A 15,591-nucleotide genomic window follows, 5' to 3' on the forward strand; every position below is an offset into this window, starting at 1 on the left:
TTATCAGCTCCACTTACTGTATAGGTGCACTTTGTAGTTCTACAATTACAGACTGTAGTCCATCTGTTTCTCTGCATACTTTGTTAGCCTCCTTTTACCCTGTTCATTAAAAACTCCAGCAGCACTGCTGTGTCTGATCCACTCGTACCAGCACAACACACACTAACACACCACCACCACATCAGTGTTACTGCAGTGCTGCGAATGATCCACCACCCAAATAATACCTGCTCTGTGAGGGTCCATGGGGTCCTGACCACTGAAGAACAGGGTAAAAGGGGGCTAACAAAGTATGCAGAGAAACAGATGGACTACAGTCTGTAATTGTAGAACTACAAAGTGCACCTATATAGTAAGTGGAGCTGATAAAATGGACAATGAGTGTAGAAACAAGGAGGTGGTCATAATGTTATGCCTAATCGGTGTATCTGTCATGTACTAGAACAAAACAGTTAATTATAGAGATTTGCTTCGATAGCCAGATGCAACACTTTTGAGAAACAACATAACAACACAGTTTCGGCCAGTTCTGCGGAGTATATGCAGCATCTGCATGTTGCTTATATTCATCTTCACAGCTTGCTGAATGCTAACTAAGAGTTGTTAGGAATTGTGGAACTTTACCAAAATAAATAACAGGGTTATGAAAGTTTTGCCACATCATCCCCTTCGAATTATAAGGTTCGAGCTGACATTTTTGTCAAAATTGAGATATTCACATCTTCCTATTCTGTGACAACTTCTTCACATTTTGTGAGGTGTTTTAAGTCCTATGCATTTTGCACTCTTTATCTAGAAAACAAAAAAGTTCTCCAAAGTCAAACTCTAACTTAGTTCTATAAGGTTCTATCTGCGAGCCAATCAGCACTTCGAATACACCACACTGCTCAGTGACTGCGGGAAAAGTTTATAAAACTTTATGAAACATTAAAACGCTGCTGAAACTCTGCCTGCCTTCTTGTAGTTCTTTAAAAAGTCTAACTGTCTTAATTGTCATAAAAATTAAGCCTTAAAGGTATTAAATACTCTACAGTTGTATTGATAGGGTCTTAATTACAACATAAACATTAATTTCATTCATTCATCCATCTTTTATTTTTCTTCTTTCTGTCAATATAAGACATTTTGATGCATTAGAGTCACATTTCTGATATTAAACAAAACCTCACACTGCCTTAATACTGACCTGATACACTTACTCTCTGGTACAGTTTATCACTGGAGCTGGTTTCTGTCTGACCTAAAGGAAGCTTAAACTAATGGTTCCAACCTAAAACTGACCTCTGCACTGGACAAAATATTTAGCATTGACCTTTATACTTAATCCATTAATCAATGCTTTTTGAAGAAAAATATGACTAGCCTTAAAACATGAAATGTCATAAAAACTTAACAAAAAATAAAACTAATTGCTATAAAGTGTCACAGAAAGCATTAAATTTAACTTTGATACACGCAGACACTCTGTTGCAACACTAATTTTATGCTTTAAAACAAATTACATGAAAACTGTTTGTGTTTCTTGAAAACCTTCTTTTCATGTTTTGCCACTTAGAGCCTTATAATTCCAAGCATAAAGTGAAGGTTCTGTCTGTATTTGACCTGTTCCAAAAAAACTCATTTATAAGTCTGATAGGATTTTGATATTGTACATTTAGAATATATTTAGGATGTTTGTCGTTTCCATGCATGAAAGAGACTTCAACATATCAGTTCTGCTATTTGGAATGTAAAATCTTTGAAGCTCAATATCTCATAATCTCAGAATGCAAATGGAACCTTATAAGTCCAAGAGGACAATGCTTTTAATGTTGTGACAGATTCCTCTATGGCAATTGATGGGCAAGGGGCCCATGTACAAAATTATCAAGGGGCCCTAAAAGTGCCTATCAGTGCCTCTGCTCGAAACACCATTAAGTGCTCATTTGATCTCTAAATAGAGTTAGCAATGGCCGCGACATCAGTCAGTAACACAGAATCATAGTATTCTCTCCGACCTCAGAACATTAAAGTAAATTACTGAAAAAATAATACTGAAGACACATTTTCTAAGAAAGAATGTCATAAAATTGTTAACCATGTGGCCAATAAACCCCCATCCCCGTAATGGTCTTTCATTTGGGGAGAGATAGAGATCTGAAAAGCCTCGCTGGCTAATTTCCTGCTCAGTTCTGATGTCTCTGATCATAATGTCTCTTATCACTCTTCCCATAGAGTCTCATCTCCCATCCAAACATTACCACAGATTTCCTTTGTCTGCGGCCTCGAGATGAAAAGAACCGGAAAAAAAAAATCACACCAAAACACATTTTCTTCAATATTAAAACGCAAAGATGTGATAGTCATCTTGGCAGGCTAACCGACATGTGATTGAAGATGTAAGACCATCTAGCAGCAAGATATGTGAGAATTGGGGGCTATTTTCAGACTTTATTCTTTCTAATATGCAGGTTTATTTATTCATAGTCCCATCCGGGGTGTTAATTTCATGATGTGAAACAAAGCTCTCTCTGTACTAATGGCTAACTGTCCGTGACAGCCTCATTAGTGGTGCATTTCTGTGGCTGAATCCTACGGACTCCTCACCTATGAGACAACTTCAGAACGCAATGATGCCCGGCCACGCCATTATGTTCAAATCATTCCTTTTCATAAGATCATCCATTAGTTTAATACTCACCATTCAGTTTATTAGGAACACCTTCAGGTTCCACTGACTGGCAACTTGATGTCCACTTAACTTAAGGTCAACAATATACACAATGGGCCCATTTTCCTAGAACCAAATGAAGCTTAATCCTAGGCTAAAAAGAGTTTCCAGTTCAATTGCAAGTGCAATTTAGTCGAAGACTAAACTGGCCTGATACGTCCAAAAGTTTGTAGACACTTGCTCGTCCAGCATTTCTTCTGAAATCAAGCACATTAATTGTAAGTTTATCCCCCTTTGCCACAGTAACAGCCTTTACTCTTCTGGGAAGGCTTTACACTGTGTTGGAACATTGCTGTGAGGATTTGATTGCATTCAGCCACAAGAATATTAGTGCAGTACTGATGTTGCATGATTAGTTCTGGATCACTACAACCCATCCAAAAGTTATTAGATGGAGCTCTATCATTCTACTGCTCCACAGCCCAGTGCTGGGGGGCTTTGTACCCCAATAGCCAACGTTTGATATTGGCCATGGTGACCCTAGGCTCATTTGAGCATCCTATCCCACTGGTCAATGCTTTTCTATAGATGTTATACAACACCTTGCTTAATTCACAAATAAGCCATGTCTATAAGCTTTTGGATATATAGGGTAGGTGTACAATTACAGTAGCCCCCCTTTAGCCCGTTTGTCATTGGTCAGTTTCTAACCATAAGGCTCCTGTTGTCCAGATATTGTTGTGGCGGATGATTCTCAGCACAGCAGTTATGCTGACATGGTAGTCTATGTGGTGCTGGTACAACTTTATCAAGTACAAACGTTGCATCAATTTGTAAAAAGACAAGAATATCCAGCCTAAAGTGAGTCTGTGGTCAGGAACTGACCACTGATGGAGGTCAAGAGGATGCACAAACTGTGCATCAACAGATACAAACTCAATCTATACACCAGTAAATATATAGATATATATATATAGAAACAGCATAGCTGTCAACCAATATGCTTCACAGAAGTTACATAACACGTTTCTTCCCCAGATCTCTAAACCCATTACATAGACAAACACCTATAACCTGCTCACGTACCCTGGGGTCTGTTATTTGGTCGATATAAAGACAGCTAAGTCATAGCTAAGACTTCTTCATACAAAAATGGTACAATGCTTCAGCTAATACTAGACAGTCTATGAAATTTGATGGTGGTCAAGAAAGGGCCCGAGGGACACTATTTGTATTGGAAATTGTCTTCTGGTCTTTTTATCGAACAAAGAGGGTTGATTGCTTGGAGACAGAGGGGTCCCCAGAGTGGGGAGCAATTATTGACTTTGCTAAGTCAACCTTTAATGTACAAATCACCGTACAAACCCCGTCCTTGTCACAGAGCCTTTCTCTCTACAGCGGAGAGCATTCTGCTCACAGTCAAGCACACATTAATTCCTTTCAATCTTCACACTCAATTTATTCTGAAACGTCCCTGCCAATATGCTCGGGTCTCTGAATTAGAGCGGGTGAATAATATGAAGAAAAAAAAAAAAACATAAAATAAAACTTGACCTCATAGCATGTCTGTGTGTGGGGGGCCGAGTATTGTAAAGCTATTTTATTGTACCCCAAGGATATGCATGGGCAGTGGAGGAGGGTAAGCTAATGGAATAAACAAATACATAGCAAAGAGCCAACATAATTAAACCCTTTAGTTACGCTTGGGCATTTTTAACAAGTGACATTTCTGTGTGCTTGTATCATGCTTTTGGGTGAAGAGTGAAATTCATTAATGGCTCATTTTAATGGACATTCAGGAGCGCACCTTTTTTTTTGGCCACTAATGAAACGCAAGTGTTTAGGTCTATTAATGGATGGGTGTGCTTTATTATTTCTCTTTCTCCTTCTCAAGGCAACACATTCCCTCACACATTCACTCTTAAAATATAGGTTCCTCAACAGGTCTTTGCTTAGATATCTGGTGCTGCAAAAATTGGAGATTTATTTATTTATTTATTTAAATTTACAGTCAAAATGGCCATTAAGTACAACTCATTTGTTTTTCAGCATCAGGAAAAAAGAACAAAACAATTTTAACAGATAATTACACCTCATCAACTAAGTATAATCAGTATTTAGTGTGTCCACACTTCGCCTGTATTACGGCTTCCATGCTTTTTTGGGTGACTTGCTTTCTGCTTTGCACAGAAATCTGCAGGAATATTTTTATACACCTCCAAACTTCAGTCTTAGAAGTTGGTCGAATTTTCTGCTTCTCATGATCCAAATCATACCAAACACAAATTTAGATTTATCAGTCTATAAAAGCTTCCTTCACATCTCAGATGTCCAGTTTTGACCTAATGAATTTTTCTTCTTTTTTTTGTCTTTCATTTTCTCAGCTTGATCAGAAATATCTCCAGCAAAAATGCAAAAAACTTGTACTTTTTTGCCATTTTGACTTGAAATATTAAATAAAGAAGGGTGGTAATTTTGCAAAGTACGGTGTAGCTCTAGGGCAGGGGTCAGCCTGTTAAGAAGATGCTATTTTGTCAGATCAAACCAGCATTTTATGTCCATTTTTCCATCTTGGCTGTAAATTTGTCTCAGTATGTGCTAATGTACTTGTATAGGCTACAAAATATAATATAAACAAAAACACAGACTTAATTTGCTCTGCTTTAAGCTTTAGCTCAGATATAGCCACTTTTCTCACTTCTTGTTCTAATTTTCCAGTTCTACCTTAAATGCAACTGCAGCACCATTTAAGGTGGAACGGGAAAATTCAAACAAGACACTGGTAAATGACAAGCTTCATGACTTTTTAGTGTTTGACAGTTTCTCATTGCAGATTTAACATATCAGAAAACCAGCTGAGTGCTTATAAATGCAAATAAGTCCATTTGTCTTCAAATTACTGACGTTCATCTTAAATCTTTCTCTTTGCCTTTTCGTTAGCTACTAGCTAGGTTGCATTGCTATGGTGACCAGCAGACCTGCACACCAATCTTCAGGGTTAAAGCGTGAATTTGCACTTATACATTAACTCATAACTCACTAATACAGCGTTAAAGGCCATTTATTGTTAAAACTGTGTTGAATGATCAGCAGAGCTTTATTTTACTGCAAAGGAGGATTATTTTATTTTTACCTAAAAATCCAATTCTGCTGTGGAGCTGCAACAGGGCAGTGAAAGAGCCACATGATGCTGACCACTGTTCTAAGGAAATCCTTCAAATGCAGTTGCTATAACTGAAGTTCGGGGGAGTAACATGCCTGAAACCCCTCCTTCTTCCAGTCTAATGCCCTGTAAATTCACATCCCCACTGCCACCCCATCTCCTCCCTGTTCATCTGTCCAACGTCAGTCCTACCATAGCTATGGGGGTGGTCCGGCCCAAGCTCTCAGAGCTCTCCTCCCTCCCTCAATGAGTCTTCCCTCATTCTACCACCACACATTGAAGGCATGGTCTGAACTCACCATTTGGTAGAAAACCTTTAGAGAGTGTGGAAGGTCTTTAAACTTTAAAGAGGTTCTTCACCCTCACAGATCACATTTATAAACATGCTTCTTTAAAGAACCATCCTCTGAAAGGTTCCTTAGGGAAGCAGACATGCTTCTTCTGTGGCATCACTTCAAAGAACTTTAGTTGTTAAGAGTGGCGTTCACTCCTACAGCCCATCCATCCCCCCCACCCCCCGAACCCAGCGAGCATTTACTTCATGAATACATCTATTTATAAGATTGTGCATGGAGTATATTGATCATTAGGAGTTCTCTGCTTGAATAGTTCTACTAATAATGCTTGTTGGAGAAGAGATTGAGAATTAAAGGGGGAAAAAAAACTGACCCATAATAATGAATAGATTAACCTCTCTCCTCACCCTCCTAATGGACTGGAGCCTGAGATCAAAGCCAGCTATCAAAAATTACACGTAGATTAGCCTCAGAAAGGCCATATACCAATGAAGCTTGGTACATATTTTGGCAGGGTGTCAAAAAGGGCTCTATTGATGTCAGCATCATCAAAGTCAATCACACAGCCCTTCTGTATCCAACCAGGTCTACATCTACGTCATTCACGACTAAGGAGTGCAGTTCACTGTATTTGCATTTCACAAGGATCAGAACTGTTCGAGAAAGGCAAAAGTCAACCTAGAGAGCAGCCTAGGTCTGTGGAAGTGCTTGTAATTTTCATGTGGATGATCAAGCCTCGCTGATGCGTTTTCTGGATGTCTCCGGAAAGGTCTTTGTCATAGCAACACATGGATCAGAAGACTTGGCAAGAGTGAGTCAGAAATTAGGATGGGACAACAGTGACACCCAATGGAAGGCAGAGCTCTGCTCTGCAGACGTGAAAGGAAAACAAAAGTCCTGGTCACCCTTGTCAAAGAAAGTAGGCATTCTTATGGCAGTAAGAGGTTAAATAAGAGATAATCCAGTACTTCGCAAAGAGATGCAGACAAAATAGCATGTAGCACTGAGTAATGTTCAATATGAGACTGAACAGTAATTACAAGCATCCTGTTTGCGCCACTCATGACCACCTTTGACATAACACTGCCATTAACAGGTTGTTGTGAAATACATCAATAATGCATTTACATGGCCAAAGATCAGCAGCCCTGTTTTATCATGCCAGTGCCGTGGCTTTCAGTGCAGTGGCCCTGCTTGAATAATTAAGCCATTCTCTGCATTGTGCCCTTATGCTATGCCCTGCAAATTGTCCATTTGTGTCCGCGCAATCACATTTCTGAAATGACCTACGCCGGAGGCCGGCTCTAAAATGAAAAACAGTTCTCTTAGCACAGTGCTGAAGAAGAACGCTTTTAGGCGAAAGTGTCAACAAAGTCACAAACAGCACCTGCAAAGTAATTCACATAAACAAATAATGTCCTCTTGAATGTTTATTTGTGATTACTCAGGAGATGTTTTTGAGGAGATAATCCACTTGCATGATGAAGGAGAGGGTTGAAGGAAAATAACTGTAAATAAACCGGAGTTTGAGAAAATAGGACTCCTAACAACAGTGCAAGACCTGGTAGTCCAACTAAATTGTCCCCCTCAGATAAACAGCACTTAAAGCTTTCATCTTTGAGAGAGAGGAGAAAATCAAGCTGCTTCAGATCTGAAAAAAATCCACAAGTGTTTCTGTCCATCCTTCCACTGTGAGAAGACAACTCAGCGCTATGGGTCTGGAAGGATGTGTAGCTGTCCAGAGGCCCTTACTGAGAAAAACAAATGGACAAAAAAGAAGAAAATGGAGATGTGGCGTGGTGTTATGGGCCGATGAGTCTAAATTTGTATTTGGGAGTACTTGGATTGGAGAAGCAGAAAGCTACTAACTTCTAAGACTAAACTTTGGAGGTGTGAAAAAATTCTTGGAAAAAGTGAAAGCGAGTCTGCTGAAAAGAATGGAAGCTGCAGTAAAGGCAAAGGATGGATGCACTAAATACTGAAAAATAACTGATATTGTGGAGTCGGCAGAGAAGAAGATGTGGAAAACATTGCAAATACGGGCAAATGCTCTTTTATTTTCACCAGCACTTCAACAGTGAGTCTTCATGAAGGCTATAAATGACTACTCCAACACAAAGGGGGAGAGGGGGTAACACAGGAGGACACAACACATGCACAAGGTGGACAAACACACATAAAGCCCTCCCTCCACAGACTCAATTCAACAACCCAAATTCAACACATTAACACACACAACAGCAACAACAACAACAGCTACAATGAACGTCCTTCTTCTACAGGGAGTGTGGTGCCTCCCGAAAGCCACTTTGCATGGCCTCAAACTCTAAGTTCCACACAGCAACATGGCCTTTGGTGGACACGACAATATTATACTTAGTTGTTGAGATTTGTTGTTTTCTACTTTTTTCCTGATGCTGAAAAATGAATAACTTTTACTTCATACATACTGGAAACTACATAAATGGAGGTCTCTGACTTCTGCACAGTGCTATAGGCTCAAAGTTCTTTAAACTTCATACAACATGGGGCAAAACTACATCATACTGCATCGACACAGTAGCAGTAAACAGCACATGTGATCTGAGTTTGGGTCTGTGTGTGTGCATGTTTATCCTAAGATCAATATTTACTCATTTTCAAATATTCCGGCAAATCAAAAGGCTGTAATTATCTGACATTACTCTCTAGAGATCAAAAGAGGCACATTTTACTCAGGCTGCACTACAAGGCGAAGCAGGAGCCCTCATTCAGGGAGAGTTAATCACCGTGTGGTGCCGTGAGCTGAAGGAATTCTGGAATGAGATGAAAAACAAAGCATGAAGAATGATCCACACCAAAAGAACACGGCTCAGATTCTCAAATATCACCCATCTGCTGTGTTGGACAAGAGAGTGCGGTGGTCTCTTTCACTGCAGAGTGCTTTGAGTAATGTTTGTCACTGTTGTACAAGGGGCCTTTTGACTGCTAAGAAGTAAATCAATCATCTTTCTGCTTGCTAAAGCCCTGAAACTCACTACCGTCGGTAGAACCACTCTTAGAATATGATGACCCATTAACAGTAAGTAAGTTAACTACAACAAGGACACTTAATTAAGTAAATATGTAAAGCTGTTTGCACTTGTTTTTGTGTTTTTATGCACTTTATTGTTATTTGCCATGTGGTTTATGTTATTTGTACCTTAAATAGTAAAAGTGGTTCCTAGTGGTTCTTGGCCTAAGCCTATGATTCTAGGAAAAAGTCATTACATCTCATTTAGAACACATCTTACTCAGTAAAATTATTAATTTAAGGCTACTTACATAAAGACATCGTAACACATGCATAAACATTAAATAACAATTATAAAGCCATACTTACATATTTATAAACAGTTTATACCATTAATTGCAAGAAGGCATAATATGTTTTGTGACATAAATGACATTGCGTTGACTTAATGGGCCTTAAACTAAACTGAGAGGCTAAAGTTCCATTTATAACACTGTTATGAACCATCTTTTCCAAGTTTTGGGAATTATAAGCCAAAGGCCTAAGAGCATCAGTTCTAAGGAAGACTTTGATTCTCTCAAACTTAAGTGATTGTTTTCATACACATTTCTCATATATGTAAAAGTAAAAGTGAAAGTTTCCTGTCTAAGTTTATATTTGAGCACAAAAGTACAAAATTATATGCTTTTAAATGTGTCAAATCCAGGAAGTCTGATATATGGTCACATATGGTCATATATCATAAAGGGTCCAGCATATATTTTTTAAATATATCCATATATCTCTATAACTGCTGATCTCCTGGGTTTTTAACGCACAACAGTCTCTAGAGTTACTCAGAATAGTGCAATAAAGAAAAACATCCAGCGAGCGACAGTTCTGCCAGTGGAAACATGTTGTTGATGAGAGAGGTCAAGGCAAAATGGCCAGTTCAAGCTGACAGAAAGGCTAGGGTAACTCAGATAACCACTCTGAAAATTGCAGTGAGCAGAAAAGTATCTCAAAATGCACAAATGTCAAACTTTGAGGTGAATGGGCTATAACAGGGTCCAATTCTGTCAGCCAAGATGAGAAAGCTGAGGCTTCAGTGGGCACAGGCTCACCAAAACTGGACAGACTAGAAAATCGCCTGGTCTGAGGAATCTTGATTCCTGCTGAGGCACACAGATGGTAGGGTCAGTATTTGGCACCAACAGCATGAATCCACAGACCCAACCTGGCTTGTGTCAATAGTCCAGGCTGGTGGAGGTGGTGTAATGGTGTGGACAATGTTTTGAATGCCACAGGCTATTTGAGTATTGTTGCTGTCCATGTGCATCCCTTCCACATGGACAGCAACATCCCTTCCCCAGCCACAATTTACCCATCTTCTAATGGCTATTTCCAGCATGATAATGCACCAAGTTACAAAACAAAAGTGGTCTCAAACTGGTTTCATGAACATGACAATAAGTTTATTGTACTTCAGTGGTTTTCCTAGTCACTGAGTCACCTGATCTGAATCCCATAGACAAATTCTGGAAGTTGAGTTCAATCGAGAGTGTTTTGAGAGCAAAGGGAGGCCCTACCTAGTATAAGTACAGTATTCCTAATAAAGTGCTCGGTGAGTGTATGGCATGTACACATATATGTCTATACGTGACTAATACAAGGTCAATATATGGGAAATCCATATATTCTCATATATGTCATAAATTTGAAATCTGTATATTGCCATATATCAGATATACATATGGGAAAAGGGAATGTACTGTGAGTAATTACATTTATTTTATGAACAGTTTCTATGTGGGTGATCCATGTGAGCACAGACATGAGAAGCAGTGCAGAGCAGCCACACAGGTCTACTTAATATAAATTGTACAATAACTCAAGTAGAACTGAGATATGATGTTCTTAACTAGGCCTCTGCCTTGTAAGTTCCATTATCTGGGAATGATGTTTCATAACAGTGTTATAAATGCATGTCACTTCAGTTTAAGGTCCCTCGCATCAGTACAATGTCATTTACTTCTTAAAACATCTTACGACAGCTTGTGATTACTGGCATAAGCTCGCCACAATTATTGCTTATACGTTATTCAATGCTTATGCATGTGTTAGTCTTTATGCATGTAGCCTACAAATAACTTGTTAGCAATTATCTTTTAAAGAGCTAAGGTTCTTCAGGAAACCAAAAGTGGTTATTCTATCACATTGCTCCAAAGAACCCTTGTTGGCACACTTGTTTATAAGAGTGTATAAACAGTCGTACGCCAAAGTTTGCGCGCAACTGGTCGAATTACTTGTTTTGTTGATTTTTGTCAAAGTAAGACATCCTCTACAGAAAACACACTCCTGCACATTTTAATGCACTCTTGCTGTTTATTTGTTGAATTTAACATGTTGAAAAAAAGTGAACTGTGCAAAAGTTATGGCACCCTTTATATTTTATGGGTTTTTTTTCCCCAAAAAATATTAAACTCAGTAAATAAATATAAATTGTGCACTAGAATTTACAGACAATATGTTAACTTATTTTCACTGAGAAAATCAATAGACCTGAGGTATTCAAAGTTTTTGCACTGTGCATCTTAAGATCACATAATGTATAATTCTAACCCCATGTCTGCACAACTGAACTTCATTAATAAGCACTGTTTAAACAAAAAAGGGACCTAATTACACCATAAGGTGTTATGGTGCTTGGTTTGAAAAAATACCCACTGCTGCAGCTCTCACAAACTGCTGAAGCAAAGCTGGATCACAGCAGAGGCTTGACAATTTCTGCACGACCATAAGAGCCTTCGTCGTGTGAGTTTGTGTGCTGAGCACAATGATTCTCAAGTTTCCGTCAGCAACACATTTTCTCGGCCAAGAAGTAGCTGAGACCTAAAAATGAAATGTGGTAAATGCAGGAGTAGGCAGGCATGTGCTATGAACGGGTGCTTAATAATTTTAACAGTCTGATGTTTTGTTTAGCAGAGGAATAAATACCCAAATCATTCTGAAGGGAGTTTTCAGAGAGAAACAAGTCACTGATAAACAAAGGACTTTTGTTTAGTCGATTTATTCAAAGACGTACAAAAGTACATTCAGCATGCCATCAGTATCGTAAAATAGTTTCACAAAATAGAGCTTGTGTTGCTAATGCATCAGCTACTGAGCTACTATCCCTCACCTGCGGCCTAGAGCATGCAGCACGTTTGGAGCTTCCACACTATAAGCAACATGCTACACATTCATCCATTCAGAACATATACAATACTCTGAAAGGTTTTGTGCAAATATCATCCAACATGAATCCATAAATACATAAATAAAGATCTTAATTAGAAAAGAGAAGGTATGAATCCAATTGGGGTTGGTCAGTCTGGCTTCACTGTGAAGCATCTACCCTGACTCTTCCCAAATCATTGTCCCACTCTATAGAGTCTCAGTCCCTGCTTCTATTACTCATAGTCGCTGGAGTCCACGCTGCCTTGGGTCGAGATGCTGGTGGAGTCCTGATAGGCCAGCCAGTGTCGTGCCTGAGTGCATCTCCTCAGGCTCTCCAGGGACTGCTGGAAAGAGCGGCGTGCCTGGTCCTCGTCCAGAATCCCCTCTTCGTTTGCTTCTTCTGCAATTTTACTGCAGGTGAAGCGGCTCTCCTGCTGGCGGCCAGGACGACCATTCTCACACTCTGTGGCCTTTGGACTTCTCACAGGCTGGGGGAACTCCTCCATGGCCAAAGCCACCAGATGAGAAGGCACAATGTTGAGGCGGGTCAACTCCAGAGAGGCCATTGGTTCAGGAACAAAGGTCTGGTGGTGGTCACAAGGAAATCTTCTTCACCAACTGTTGATGGTCTGCAGAAAGTTCAAAGGCTTTCTGTTTTTCTACGTCAGTCGTGTACCAATTGATGCAGGAATCAAGGTTCGAATGTGGTACGAAGGAAACCTTGCAAATTCTTCTTCACCAGCTGCTGACGTGCTGCAGAAAGTCTGAACTCTTTCTCTTTTTCTCTGTCAAAAAGCGAGGCCTGTGTTGAGGAACAAGTGAGTCCCAAAGCTTGAAGTGTAGACAACCTTGCCTGGAAATGCGAAGCCCAGAAGAAGCGGACGAAATTACGCTCTAAATGTGTTCCACGCTGTAGTCTTCGCTGCTTCTTGTTCAGTATCCGTCTTGAGTGCTTGTAACCACCAGCCACCCCAGTGATGCTTTATATAGACCAGTGCTTCCCACTCACTTCTCCCTCAGAGCCTGCTCTCCTGCCAGCCCCTCCTTCCTCACAGCGCCTTTCGCACTTCCGACTTCCATTCCGATCTGCCGGAATCTCCCCACCCCTCCCCGGAAGCTGAGCGCGCATGCGGGGTGCAGCGGGCAGGGGGGCGGAGGGAGAACGTTCGGGATTTGGCAGGCGGGGATCATCACAGACAGGGATTAGCTTCATTGATCAGGAAGAGTCAGAGAAGATACAATAATGGCAAGCATGAATTTTGGGCTGGTGTCTGTTTTCAAGCCTCTTGTTTGTTAATGCTTGAGCATGAGAATGTGAAAGAGATGCAGTTTGAGCTTGTGTGGGTGGCTTGGGTGGGATGGAGCTGGAGCAAAAGATCTATTTCAGGGCCATGGCACCAGATGGCCCCTGGCTGGAGGGGAAAGAAGGACAGAGAGGGAGAGAGAAAAAGACAGAGACAGAGTGATAAATAGAGAGAAGGAGAGCGAGAGAAAGAGCAAGAAGAGGTGTGGAAAAGAAACACCATCATCCATGACCATACTCTGTGTGAAACCTGCAAATGAAAGCACAAGCCAGGGCTCCATAAGGTCAGAATATGTGTAATTATGGAGTGAAGGGGTGTGATTCATGCGTAAGGAAAACCATATGGCTCAGCTAGGGAAAAGGGGTTAAAGCGACAAGCAGACCATAAGCACCTATTCTGCTGATCAGAGCGAGTCAAAGGTGTAGTATTACAAAGCAGGTCTTTAAATGCTGATTTCAACAGCTTTTTAAGCTCAATAGCCCTTGGGCCAACAGAAACCTGGAGGAGTTTTTTTCTCCTGGATATTCAGACCTGTGCTGCGGGTCTTGCTATGAAAGTAAGAGATGAATTATTATTTAATTTCTATAAATATTACACGTTTGTGATGAATCATCACTATTAGAGCCTTCAGTTTGGGCAATAAACACAAAAGCTGAAACAAAAAATTACGCAGCTCTACAACAATGTTAAATTCTGCTAGCACCCCTATGAGGTTTCTAATAGTATGTGAGTACTAAGCTAATGATGGTGTATATGAACATTTTCTTCTAGATTTGAAGCTTGTACAAGACATTCCATAAGTTATATTTGACATTTGTAACAGACATGATTACATTTTACCTTATATGTGGCACTCATGAGTGACTCAGTAAAGACTCCTGGTATAGAGCTGCTGCTGTTTTTCATCTCTAATAACTGATTGAAACCTGGTTAGACTACAGCACATATTCAGTCAGTGATCTATGTAGGACTTTCAGGAGGCCTCGAGTGAAGTCCTTTCTCATACAATTGGCTCCATTCATTGTAAATCAAAATGTGATAGTTTGATATCACTGTGACTTCTTATGTGTCCAAAGGAATGTGGAAACTTGACCATCACACCTATGTAAGCTTTCCAAAACCATGGCTGTTAATCAGGAGTTGCCCCCCTTTGTGGCTATAACAGCCTCCACTCTTCTGGGAAGGTTTGCACAAGACTTTGGAGTGTGTCTGTGGAAGTTTGTGCCCACTCAGTCACTCAGTATTAATTTAAAATCATAAGTTAATGACACAGGTCAAATAAAAAAAAATACCAAGAAACATAGTTTTAATTAAATGTTAAGTCAAAGAGATACATTTTTTTTAAGGTTTCTTAAAAGTGAGCTGTCTAATAGAAGGTGAAATTGAGTTGCACAGTTTAGAGGCATAATAATTAAAAGAGTCTCTCCATGTTTGTATTTTACGGAAGGGTTTGCAGAAGGCCAGTATCTTCAGATCTAAGATCACATGCTGGAACAGACAAACATTCTGCGATGTAATCAGGAGCTAGGTCACTTAAAGCCTTAAAAACTAGTAGCAGTCTCTGTTTTGTTCGGTTCTGTGCTGCTGCATTTTGTACGAGTTGTAAGGGATGCATTGTTTTCTTAGGAAGCCTATTAAGACCAGCATTACAGTGATCAACTTTGCTTGTAACAAATGCATGAACAAGCTTCTCTGCATCGCTTTGAGATGGAAAAGGCAGAACTTTAGCAATATTTCTGAAATGATAGAAAGCTATTTTAGAGACTGCATTTACATGCAGGACAAAACAGAGTTTAGAGTCTAGGATCACACCCAGGTCTCCTACTTCAGGGTTGGTACATGAAGCTAAAGAGCCAAGCTTCTCGTAAAGCAGTTTTCTTGTCTTAGTAGAGAAAAGTGTAGCTAGTAAAGACAGTGAACAGTCATCACTTCAGAGATCATGTTTCCACTGCTCCAGAGTCCAGTGGTGCTGTGCTTGCGCACAGGCT

This window comes from Colossoma macropomum, unplaced genomic scaffold, assembly GCF_904425465.1.
Source record: "Colossoma macropomum unplaced genomic scaffold, Colossoma_macropomum, whole genome shotgun sequence".
Taxonomy (NCBI): domain Eukaryota; kingdom Metazoa; phylum Chordata; class Actinopteri; order Characiformes; family Serrasalmidae; genus Colossoma; species Colossoma macropomum.